General features: G+C 38.7%; 1 non-coding gene across 1 annotated transcript; it reads right to left on the bottom strand.

Moving 5' to 3' along the window:
* Window positions 1-4,029: 4,029 nt before the first annotated feature.
* LOC136389998 (U1 spliceosomal RNA) lies at window positions 4,030-4,195 on the bottom strand. The gene has a single exon (XR_010748530.1). It is a non-coding gene; the product is annotated as a U1 spliceosomal RNA (small nuclear RNA).
* Window positions 4,196-10,995: the final 6,800 nt, after the last annotated feature.

Genomic DNA, 10,995 nt, shown 5'->3' with positions numbered 1-10,995 from the left:
TGCAAACTTGGTTCTTTTATTCAGTAGTACTAATAAGAGTCTAAAACAACTTTTTCTACTTAGTTTTTTGTTATAAAAAACTAGTTTATATCAGATTAAAAGGTAAGTTCTTTTTGATTGGGCAGTACTTTGACATGAAAAAGAAAAGGGTATTAAGAGGGTGTATAGAAGATTATACAAGGTTGAGTAAAGGTGGTACCATCCTTAGTAGGAAAAAAAGATATGGAGAGTCTTGAGTCTTAGCCTCCTGAGTCATTTGGTTCACATTGGAAGGGAGAGGAAGGCAATTAACTTTCTGGCTTGAACAAAGGTGGGTAGTTGTCTGGGCACTTTACTTAGAATCACTATTGACTTAAGAAGTACAAGAAGTGTGATTATTTATGTTACAGCTACCACAAAATCAGAATTGCCATATTTCCCCATGTATAAGACACACCCTTTCCTGAAGACTTTGGGGTCTAAAAACTGGGTGCGTCTTATCCAGTGGTTGTAGGATTTTTTTACTTGCATTTCCTACTTTTTCGCAATTGTTGAGTTGTATAAATTTTGTAATGAATAAAACTAGTTCAATACCTTTATGTAATACATTTTTCCCCTCAAATTTTAGGCTCCAAAACTAAGATGCATCTTATACAGGGAGCATCTTGAACATGGGGAAATATGGTAGTTGTAGATTTTACTGTCTTGCAGCTCATACATAACTTAGCCAACCATTATCCTTTGGCACTGGCTATAACATGCTTTGTTACATGTATACAGAGATAGTTATTATATTCATTGTTACATTTATGTGTGTATATACATATATATATATGTATATACACACACGCATAAGTATAACTGGCTTTAAAATTGCATTTATAAATTTAATAACCACTCTTTTCTATTACTAGCTTTCAACCTTGTAAAACTTTCTAAGGGTACAAAGAATAGCTAAAATTCTTAAAGGTCTGACATAAGGAACTAGATACTATAATAGGTTTTACAGCTTGAGTGAACAAATCGGTAGAATAAACTATAGTAGATCATGTTTAGTGAAAAGAGTAACATTTAAACAGGTACTATTTAGCAGCCTTAGTCCCTCTGAACTGTAACAACAGAAGAGCCTGGATAGCTTAAAAACACTATTTGTCCATTCTGTAGGCTGAGAAATTCAGATTGGGTGTCTGGTGAGAGCCTACTTTAAAGTGTCTTCACTGTCCTCACATGGCAAAAAGGTGAGGGAGTTTTGGGGGGCTCCTTTTGTATGGACACTAATGCCATTTGTGAGGGTTTTGTCATGTCCTCACTTCCCAAAACCATCACTTCCTAATACCATCACCTTGGGGCTAAGTTTCAACGTGAATTCAGATGAGAGTGCAACCTAATTATTCAGTCGCTTTTTCCCATTGGAGTCTTGTAAAACGTTTCCCCCAATGTTCCTGTAATTACCGTATTTTTCGCTCCATGAGACGCAGCCCCCCCCCCCCAAAAAAAAAAAAAAGTGGAGGGGGAAGTGCCCTTTCGTCTTATGGAGCAAAAAATATGGTACATTTGTTTGCTTTTGTGAGTGTATAATGCAAACATGTTTGCAGACACCAGCTTCAGGCCTAAATAATAGTAGCCAGAAGGGGGGCTTGTAAAGAGGTGAAAGATTTATCAGTGGAGTGTGTAAGTGCAAGAAATTGTTACATGAAGTGATACTTCACTATAGTAAAAATATTTGCTTAGTATTTAATACTGAAGTTTTTAGATACATCTACAATTTGACACCAAGTTGATTCAACTCAATACTGATGAAGTAACACTAGAAAGCTGCTTGTAATTGCATTGATCTTAGTGCTAAGTATTAGAGTTCTTCTTGAGGGCAGATAAAGGAAAAAAGGTGAAAAAAAAAAGACCAAATTATACTATTAAAAGATTGACAGGAGTCATTCTTTTTTACCTTAAAGGTAGTTTGTAAGTTCAAGTATAAATTTTAGAAAGGTTTATAAGTTAAAAGATTGTGTATTAGAAAACTACATTTTATCAGGACCATCATTTAGTTTTTTAGGTATAGTACTATGTAATCATCTGTCACAATATTTTAATAGAAAACTAACATGCTGTACAAACACGGAACTTGAATGGGCTGAAATTGAACAGGGTCAGTTGGTGGACAAGAAGTACAGGCTGTATCCCCTTTATCCACAACAAAATGGCTGAAAGAGGTAACAAGTCATCTCTCCCAGAAGGAAGTCTGGTAAGGATTGCCTACTTAGGAATCTGACCCCTTTGAAGTAGCAATTGTGTTGAGTCTTAAAATATCCAGTATTTGACATGCAAAGAGGAAAAGAATTGTCAGGAAATATTCTGAGCAGACCAGTGGGAAAAGAGATGGGTTATAGTAGCTCAAGGGAAGTGCAAGGGAGACTTGAATGGACTGAAAAGTTGGGGGTAGTAACACAAATGGATTTTAATGTCATGCTGAAGAATTTCAATTTTATCCTGTGAACAGTGAGATTCCTGATTCTAAAGAAAACTAGTGAAAATACATGGTGGGACTAAAGTAGGTTTACCGTTGAGAGTGCAGGAAAGTTTTTTTCTTGTTCTATCTCCCATTTGAGCAACTGTAAACCTATTTTGTCCCCCCTCCCCCCAGTATATAAACAGCTTGGAAAGGTTTAAAAAGAGCCTAAATGACAACAAAGAAGCATGGGCTGGAGGTGAGGACTGTATGGGTGTTTTGGAGATAGAATTAATTTAGCAACTGAATTGGAGGGTAGAAAAGTTTTTAAATTGAACAGGAAGATGAAACTAGTAATTAGGGAACTCTGCAGGGGGACAGGAATTACAGTACCGATTTGCATGTTGAACTTTGAGGTGCATGTAGAATATCTAGTTGGAAATACCGGCAAGTAGATGTTGAGTCAGGCCTAGAGGTTTAGCTTTGTTAATAGTGCACAGAAGTACTAATCAGAACACGAAAATAGAACTGAAGTGTCCTGTCTTTCCTACAGCATCCCGTTTTTCCCTTCATAAGGCTTACTACATTTACCAGTACTCTTGACTTCATTCCTTCAGCATACTAGGGACTCGCAACATCATGGGATTGAAAATTAGTTGAATTAGTATTTCAGCCTGACCTGTGGTGGTGCAGTGGATAAAGTGTCAACCTGGAATGCTGAGGTCACAGGTTCAAAATCCTGGGCTTGCCTAGTCATAGAGTATTTACTGCCCTAGCCAGATAGCTTGGTTGGTTAGACTTAGAGCATCGTACCAAAGCACAAATATTGCCAGTTTGATCCCCAGTCAGGGCACATACAGGAATGGATCTATGTTCCTGTCTCTCTTTCCCTTCCTGTAAAGCCAGTATCCATAGCCATCATCACAGCCGCCTGGCCCACGCAGGTTCCCATTAGATTGAGACAGATGGTAATAAAACAATGGAGCCAAGAACTGGTGGGCCATTACCTTTAATCCTAGCTTGCACCCAGCGGGCAAGTAAAAACACTGGGCTCCAAAACCCACTCATTCAGTGCTCACAAAGCTACTGACTTATCCAAGTTTCCTAGAATCAGAAGTTTTTAGCTCACCAGCCTTATTCACCTCTGTTCCCCATCTCCTCTCTGCACAAACTGGCTTCTCCTTCAACACTCTGCCATCTTGGCTGCTTCTCCTGGCATCCTCTACATGGCCTCTCTCTGCTCTCCTCTCTGCTCTCTCCTCTAATGCTAATCTCAGGAACCGAGAGAGAAAGCTCCCAGTCTGCCCCCATTTTATAGTGTAGAAATCAAAACTTTTAATCCAATATACAAATAAGGAAGTCTCTAATACAAAGTCACTTATCTGAGGCATGATGGGATTGTGCCACCCCACATCAAAAAGGGTGGGAAAGGCTTAGTTCTAAAACCAAGCCCCAGGCTACAAGGGTCCTGCCTGCCCACAGGCCGCAACTAACACATTAATATAATTACGCCCATTCCAAGAATAAGGGCAACTAATACCATCATCTGGGAGATGGGCTTCCACGTGGACAGTGCCATCTTTTTTCTTTTTTTCTTTTTTTAATAGGGGAGAGCGCGAATGCAGTCCCCCACTACCACAAATTATGCAGTCGAGTTTCCCACATTTAGGGAAATTGCAGGGGTCAGCACATCCAGAGTGCAATGGATATAAGCCTCGCCCTGGGAAAACCACCTTCGTGATCATGGTATCTCCCCTGCCAGGTAAGTATAGCAGTGCCATCTTAACAAAGTGAGCATAATATATTTTATCTGCCCAACACTTCCTCTCTAGCTAAAATCAACTAGTTAAAAAAGTTAAAAGTATTTCCTCTGAAAGTGGTGATGGTTCTCTACCTACCTATAAAAGTTGGTTAGTGAACAGTTCTAATTTAAGTTCTGAATTCTGATAGCAGGGGCCCAGTTGATGAAAAGGAGGAATAAAGTTTCCTTCCCTCTTCTTAGTCCAAAATTAAAAGTGGATAAATCCAATCATTTATCATTATTTTTGTACACCTAATGACCTTCCTATTATATTGCTGAATACATTATCCTTTACTTAGAGGGTGGAAGGCCCACCAGCTCCCACGCCCTCTTTGCAATTGATAGTTGCTTCCAGTTGAAGGAGTCAAACATTTTTATACTTGAGTATGAAAGGCTGATAGTCTCATCATCCTCTTATATAAATTTTCAAAGGACACTGCTGAACTAAATACACTTTAAAATGACAAGCTGCCATGATGAACATCTAATTCCTGAGCTTACTCTTCAAACTTTTTTGTACTTCATTTATTCTACCAAATCTATAAATCTTTCAAAAACTCCAAAAAGAAGTTTTCCAATGGTGCCTGACCTGTGGTGGCACAGTGGATGATAAAGCATGGACCTGGAAACCCAGAGGTCAACGGTTTGAAATCCTGGGCTTTCTTGTTTAAGGCACATATGGGAATTGATGCTTCCTGCTCCTCCCCCGTTCTTTTTCTTACTATGTATGGCCAGTAGCCACGACCACCATCACAGCAGCCTGGCCCATGCAGGTTATCATTGGATTCGGACAGACAGTAATGAAACAACAGAGACACGAATTGGTGGGCCATTATCTTTAATCCTAGCTTGCACCAGGCGGGCAAGTAAAAACACACACTGGGCTCCAAAACCCACTCATTCAGCACTCACAAAGCTACTGACTTATCCGAGTTTCCTAGAATCAAAGGTTTTTAGCTCGCTAGCCTCATTCTCCTTTGTTCCCCATCTCATTCTCTCTACACAAACTCTGCACTAACTGGCTTCTTTCAGCATTCCATCTTGGCTGCCTCTCCTCTCCTCCACGTGGCCTTACTCTGCTCTCCAATTGCTCTCTTCTCCAATGCTAATCTCAGGAACTGAGAGAACAAGCTCCCGGTCTGCCCCACTTTATAGTGCAGAAATCAAAACCTTTAATCCGATATACAAAATAGGGAAGTTTCTGATACAAAGTCCACCCCACATCAAAAAGGGTGGGAAAGGCTTAGTCCTAAAACCAAGCCCCAGGCTACAAGGATCCTGCCTGCTCACAGCCAGCCCCCAACACACATTAATATAATTACTCCCATTCCAAGCATAAGGGCAACTAATATCACCTGGGCGACAGGCTTCCACGTGGGCAGCACCATCTTTAATAAAGTGAGCATAATATATTTTATCTGCCCAACACTCTAAAAATGAATAAATTTTTAAAAATCTAGAAAAACGTTTTCAAATGGGAAAAGAGTATGTTTGAGGCAGAATTATGTAAACTCAAATGTAATTCAGGAACTACTCATTTTAAAATCTGAAAGGAAATTTGAGAGTACACTTTACAAAATGCTATTAACATAAATTTAATCTTTGAGAGAAACTTTGCTTGAAAGTTTTTGGTAGGATTCTCTGAAGGTATGGGGTGGGTGGATTCTTTTTAAAAGGACTAATGCATTTTACATTTGAACTAAACCCTTTAAATCTTTTTGATGAGATTGTCTTTCTCTGACAGTTTTCAGATTATTTTTCATATCCTTTGCAATTCTCCTGCAAGTTCTATGTTAAACAGGCTAAAATGTATGACTAATGTTTTGAACACTCAGGAACTATATTTGCCAAACTTAAGACATTATAAAAACCCCAGCTGAATTACAATTTAAGATTTATGAAAGGTGCTGCATTTATTGAAGGTTCATTGTTGAGATTTTAGAACTCAATTTCTAAGCAGAGTTTATTATAGTAATGCCTCCTTAGTGTAGAACTGGTGACCCCCAAATATAAAGTTCCCTTGGTTAGAGGAAGAGCTTATGGCAGCGCCAGTGAGTCTCTGAATAAAGTAATGATAAAAAGGGACAAAAGTGGGAACACTGGCAGCAGCAACCTATGTAATCATGGAAAATCAGATGCACATTTGTCTAAGGAGACTACATATTCTATTCAAGCTTCAAATAATTAGAATAGACCATGTATCCTGAATATAAAGCAATAGCTTAATAAAGATGGAATGACATTCTGAGTGAAAATGCATCCGTTTTCCAGTGACTCCTACAACTTTGATGCATTTGTAAGACAGAACTCAGGAAAGTAGTAGTTTATCCCAGTGGCAGAAAAATATGTGCTATTTAACATCTGGTTGTAAAGATAATAGATACTAGTAAAACTCCAAAAAGCTTGGTCATATATATATACATAGCTACTCCTAAATTATTACAAATGGTTCCTTTATTCCAAGATTAGAGATTAACCTGATTAGTTGCCAAAACCAATGTGTTTTTGACAGTCTATCTTGGGAAGGGGAATGGCAAGTAGAAAATAGTTTAATGATGTCCAAATGTTTGATTTAAACTAAAAAAATTGCCTTCATACAGTAAGATCTTTAAACCGGAAGATCACACTTTATTTTGCCACATGGAATCACAGAGGGCTTTAGTTCTTCCTATCAAAACCTTGGAGAGAGCTACAATTTGGGATATCTTCTTGCAATAAAATAAGAGTTCTCAAAAGAGTCTTCCCAAAGTTGAAATTACCCTTACTCTTCAAGTAAGAGTAAAACATTTAATACTTTTACTTTTTAAAATGAAAGGATTAGTATCAGCGAGTGGATTGCCCATCTCCATCAGCCTTCCAAAGGTCCTAGTCACTGTATTCAGTCCAGTCTCCTTGGCTATCTGTGTCTATTAAGTTCCTGTATCATCTATTGCTTGAGAACAGATCCTGACTTTCAAAATGAAGAAAACCAAATTGTTAATGAAAGAGATTCAACCAAAGTTTTCTGATCGTTCTTCAGCTAGCAAGAATATCCCATTATGAACATTCCAGTTTTCAAATTTTACTGTTAAACTTCAAACTGGGGAATAGACAGGTCTATTAATGTGTGATAAAGTATAATTTACTATTGTCTGACTAGGCGGTGTAACAGTAGATAGAACGTCAGACTAGGACAAAAACTTGGGTTCGAAATCCCGAGATTGCCGGCTTGAGCCCAAGGGTAATTGGTTTGAAGCCCAAGGTCACTCGTTCTGCTGTAGGAACATATGAGAAAGCAATCAATGAACTAAGGAGCTGCAACAACGAATTGATGCTTCTGCCTTCCTTTCGGTTCCTATCTGTCCTTCTCTCAGACTCTATGTCTCTGTCAAAAACAATTTACTGTTAATTGCAGAATTTAGGTAGTGAGTATATGGGTGTTCACTGTGAAATTTTTTTTTTTTTAGTAAGAGGGAGACAGGGAGAGATGAAAAGCATCAAATCTTCATTGTGGCACCTTAGTTCATTGCTTTCTCACATGTGCCTTGATTGGGGGGGGGGGGGTGTCCTCCAGCTGAGCCCTTGCTCAAGCCAGAGACCTTGGACTTAAGCCAGCAACCATGGGGTCATAGCTATGATTCCACACTGAAGCTGGAGGCCTCAGGGTTTTGAATCTGGGGCCCAAGCATCCCAGGCTGATGCTCTTCCCACTGTACCACTGCCTGGTCAGGCTGAAATTACTTTTGTTACTAAAAAAATTTTTAAACACTAATATAATTGGGGGAAATTAAGGCTGCTTTACTACTATAGTTCACTGTGATGTTATTCATGAGTACTTCCAGTAATCCCAAAAGCTTACATGCAGCATATAGCACAAATGTGCTAATATTTTGAGGTTGTAAACTTGGAATCTTTGTTTTCTTTGTGCTTCCAAGCAGGCTGCTCACTTGTAATACTTCTAAAACAACAGAACTCTAGTCAAGGACTTAAATATCAAAGCCATTGTAAACAAATGAAATTTTAGATTAAGAATAATGTATTTAAGAATTGGCTTATTTGGGAAATGTGACAGTAAACATTTTATTTTTATTTGATTTTGAGAGAGGGAGACAAAGACATGACTATTTTGTACCACCCATTCATGCTGTCATTGTTGACATCTGTCCTGACCAGGATCAAACTTGCAACCTCCAGTTTGGTAAATTCTTGAAACACCTGGGCTATCCAGCTAGGACCTGAGAGTAGACGTTTAATGTTAACATTTATGTAATGTTTGAAGCAGCTTTCATTAGGGGCGGATAAAGAAGCAGGTGGAGACTATAAAGATTCTGAAGAGGATTTATAATTGCCTGTAGTTTGGAAGTTAAATTAGTTAAGGTGGACTAACTTGAACCTCAAGGAAGTGTGGCGTACAAAATTCCCAAAAGAGCCTGACCTGTGGTGGCGCAGTGGATAAAGCATCAACATGGAAACGCTGAGGTTGCCAGTTCAAAACCCTGGGCTTGCCTGGTCAAGGCACATATGGGAGTTGATGCTTCCTGCTCCTCCCCCCTTCTCTCTCCCCCCCCCCCTCTATAATGAATAAATAAAATCTTAAAAAAAAAAAATTCCCAAAAGACAAGGGGTGGCTAAAGGGCTGGTTAGCACTAAAATGACTAGGGAGTAGGAGGGCAAGGCGGTGTGAAATTTTTTATTTCATTTCAGTTAAGGGAGATAGAGACAGACTCCCACATACGTCATACCGGGATCCACCTGGCAATGCCCATCTGGGGATGATGCTCAAATCAACTGAGCTATCCTCAGTGCCTGAGGCCGATGCTTCAACCAGCTGAGCCACTGGCTGCACCAAGTTGAAGAGGAAGAGGAAGGGAAAGACAAGTAGATGGTCACTTTCTAATGTGTGCCTTGACTGGGGATCGAACCGGGATATCCACACGCTGGGCCCACTATCCACTAAGCCAAGTAGCCAGGATAATCAGTATGCAATTCGCAACACTTAGTTGCTTCCTACTCTTCAAAACCTCTAATGCTGAATTAATAACTAGTGGAGCTGATGAAAGCTACAAGTGTTTATTTCTTAATTGATATAGTTCCATTTTCCATGATAAACATTCATACAAAACCACACAACCTTTTAGTCAACACAGATGAAGGCTGGACAATTGCTACTCAGCCTTTTGGCTGAGATAAAGTGAAGGGTGGACAAAGTATAGTCACCAAAAACTCTCCAAGCTCAGAGCTCTGTATAAATTATTCATCCAGCATGTTTTTAAGTGACATATTTTTAATCCCATTTAGATTGTGAGTAGGAACATATACAGTATAAAATATAAAAAATTTTTAAAAAGTGCACTCTGGTCAGACAGCTCAGTTGGTTAGAGCATCATCCCAAAGAGCAGAGGTTTCCAGTTCAATCCCCATCAGGGCACAGACAGGAACAGATCAATCTTCCCGTCTCTCTCTTCCTATTGCTAAACTCAATAAAATAAAAGTGGTTATTTTTAGAAAATTGTAATGAATATCCTATAAAACTAGAACATCTGTATTTATAGTTAAGCTACACTTAACTTTTTAAAGGTAAAATTTTTAATGTTTACTGATAATGAATGTTAATGCTTTTCCTAGAGTCTTATGAAATTATATATTTCAGTGTTAAATTTAAATAACATTCCCTCTCATTTTTAAAATATAAGATTATCCAGTCTGACCAATTATGTAGCTTAACCCAGCTTTGAAAAGGTCAACAGAGTACTTTTCTCAAGGTGTAAAGCAGGGGTCTCAAACTCGCGGCCCGCCGAACAATGTCGTACTGATTTTTTTTTGTTTTCAACTGCAGTGAGAAAAGTGTTGCGTAACAGTTGCCTTTTGTGGACCTAGTGCGGCCCGCCGAACGGCTGTGATCTTGCTCTGCGGCCCACATGCTGAGTTGAGTTTGAGACCCCTGGTGTAAAGCATTACCACAAAGCAGGTACTGTGGTAATGTACCTCAGAACTGTAATTGGATTGGTTCCTAATGTCTCTCCCCCCCCCCCCATAAATCCATTAAATTTTCTTACTATTAAAAGAATTAAGCCAGCATTTGGGTTTGGACTATTTTATATTGATTTTTGTTGAAATTAACATCAATTTAACAGCATTGTAATTCCTATTAGGAGTAAGCTAAGAAAAACTCTAGAATGTAGTCATTTCTTTAGAAAACAGATGGTTGTATAGTCTTCCTCAACCTACCTTTATGAAGCTATTTCTAAAAAGTTTTAGTACTTAGGCATTTAGTTCACAGAATTATACTCCTAAACGAGAAAGTAGTAATTTTGCTTGTTTCAATTACACTTTTTTGAGGGAGCACTCTACACAAGCTGTACCACATTAAGATCAACAGTAATGAACATGCAATCAATCCATTTCTAGGACTAAGCTAGGCATTCTTTCATCTGAAGATGATTGACCCTTTAATTTATTTTTATTTATTCATTTTAGAGAAGAGAGACAGAGAGAGAAGGGGGAGGAGCAGGAAGCATCAACTCCCATATGTGCCTTGACAGGGCACGCCCAGGGTTTTGAACTGGCAACCTCAGCATTCCAGGTCGACACTTGATATCCACTGCGCCACCACAGGTCAGGCTGGGTTGACCCTTTACATTTTCTAAATGCACTCTGAAAAAATCTGAAACATGACATTCTTGATTTTAATTTGCAACCTGTTTTATAAAGTAGTTTATAATAGTTTATAAAACAAATATAGGTTGAATATTGTTTTGATTTATGTGAACCAAACTTTTAAAAAATGGTA

The sequence above is a fragment of the Saccopteryx leptura genome, chromosome 1 (genome assembly GCF_036850995.1).
Source record: "Saccopteryx leptura isolate mSacLep1 chromosome 1, mSacLep1_pri_phased_curated, whole genome shotgun sequence".
Classification (NCBI taxonomy): Eukaryota; Metazoa; Chordata; class Mammalia; order Chiroptera; family Emballonuridae; genus Saccopteryx; species Saccopteryx leptura.
This window is presented reverse-complemented; position numbering and strand designations above follow the sequence as displayed.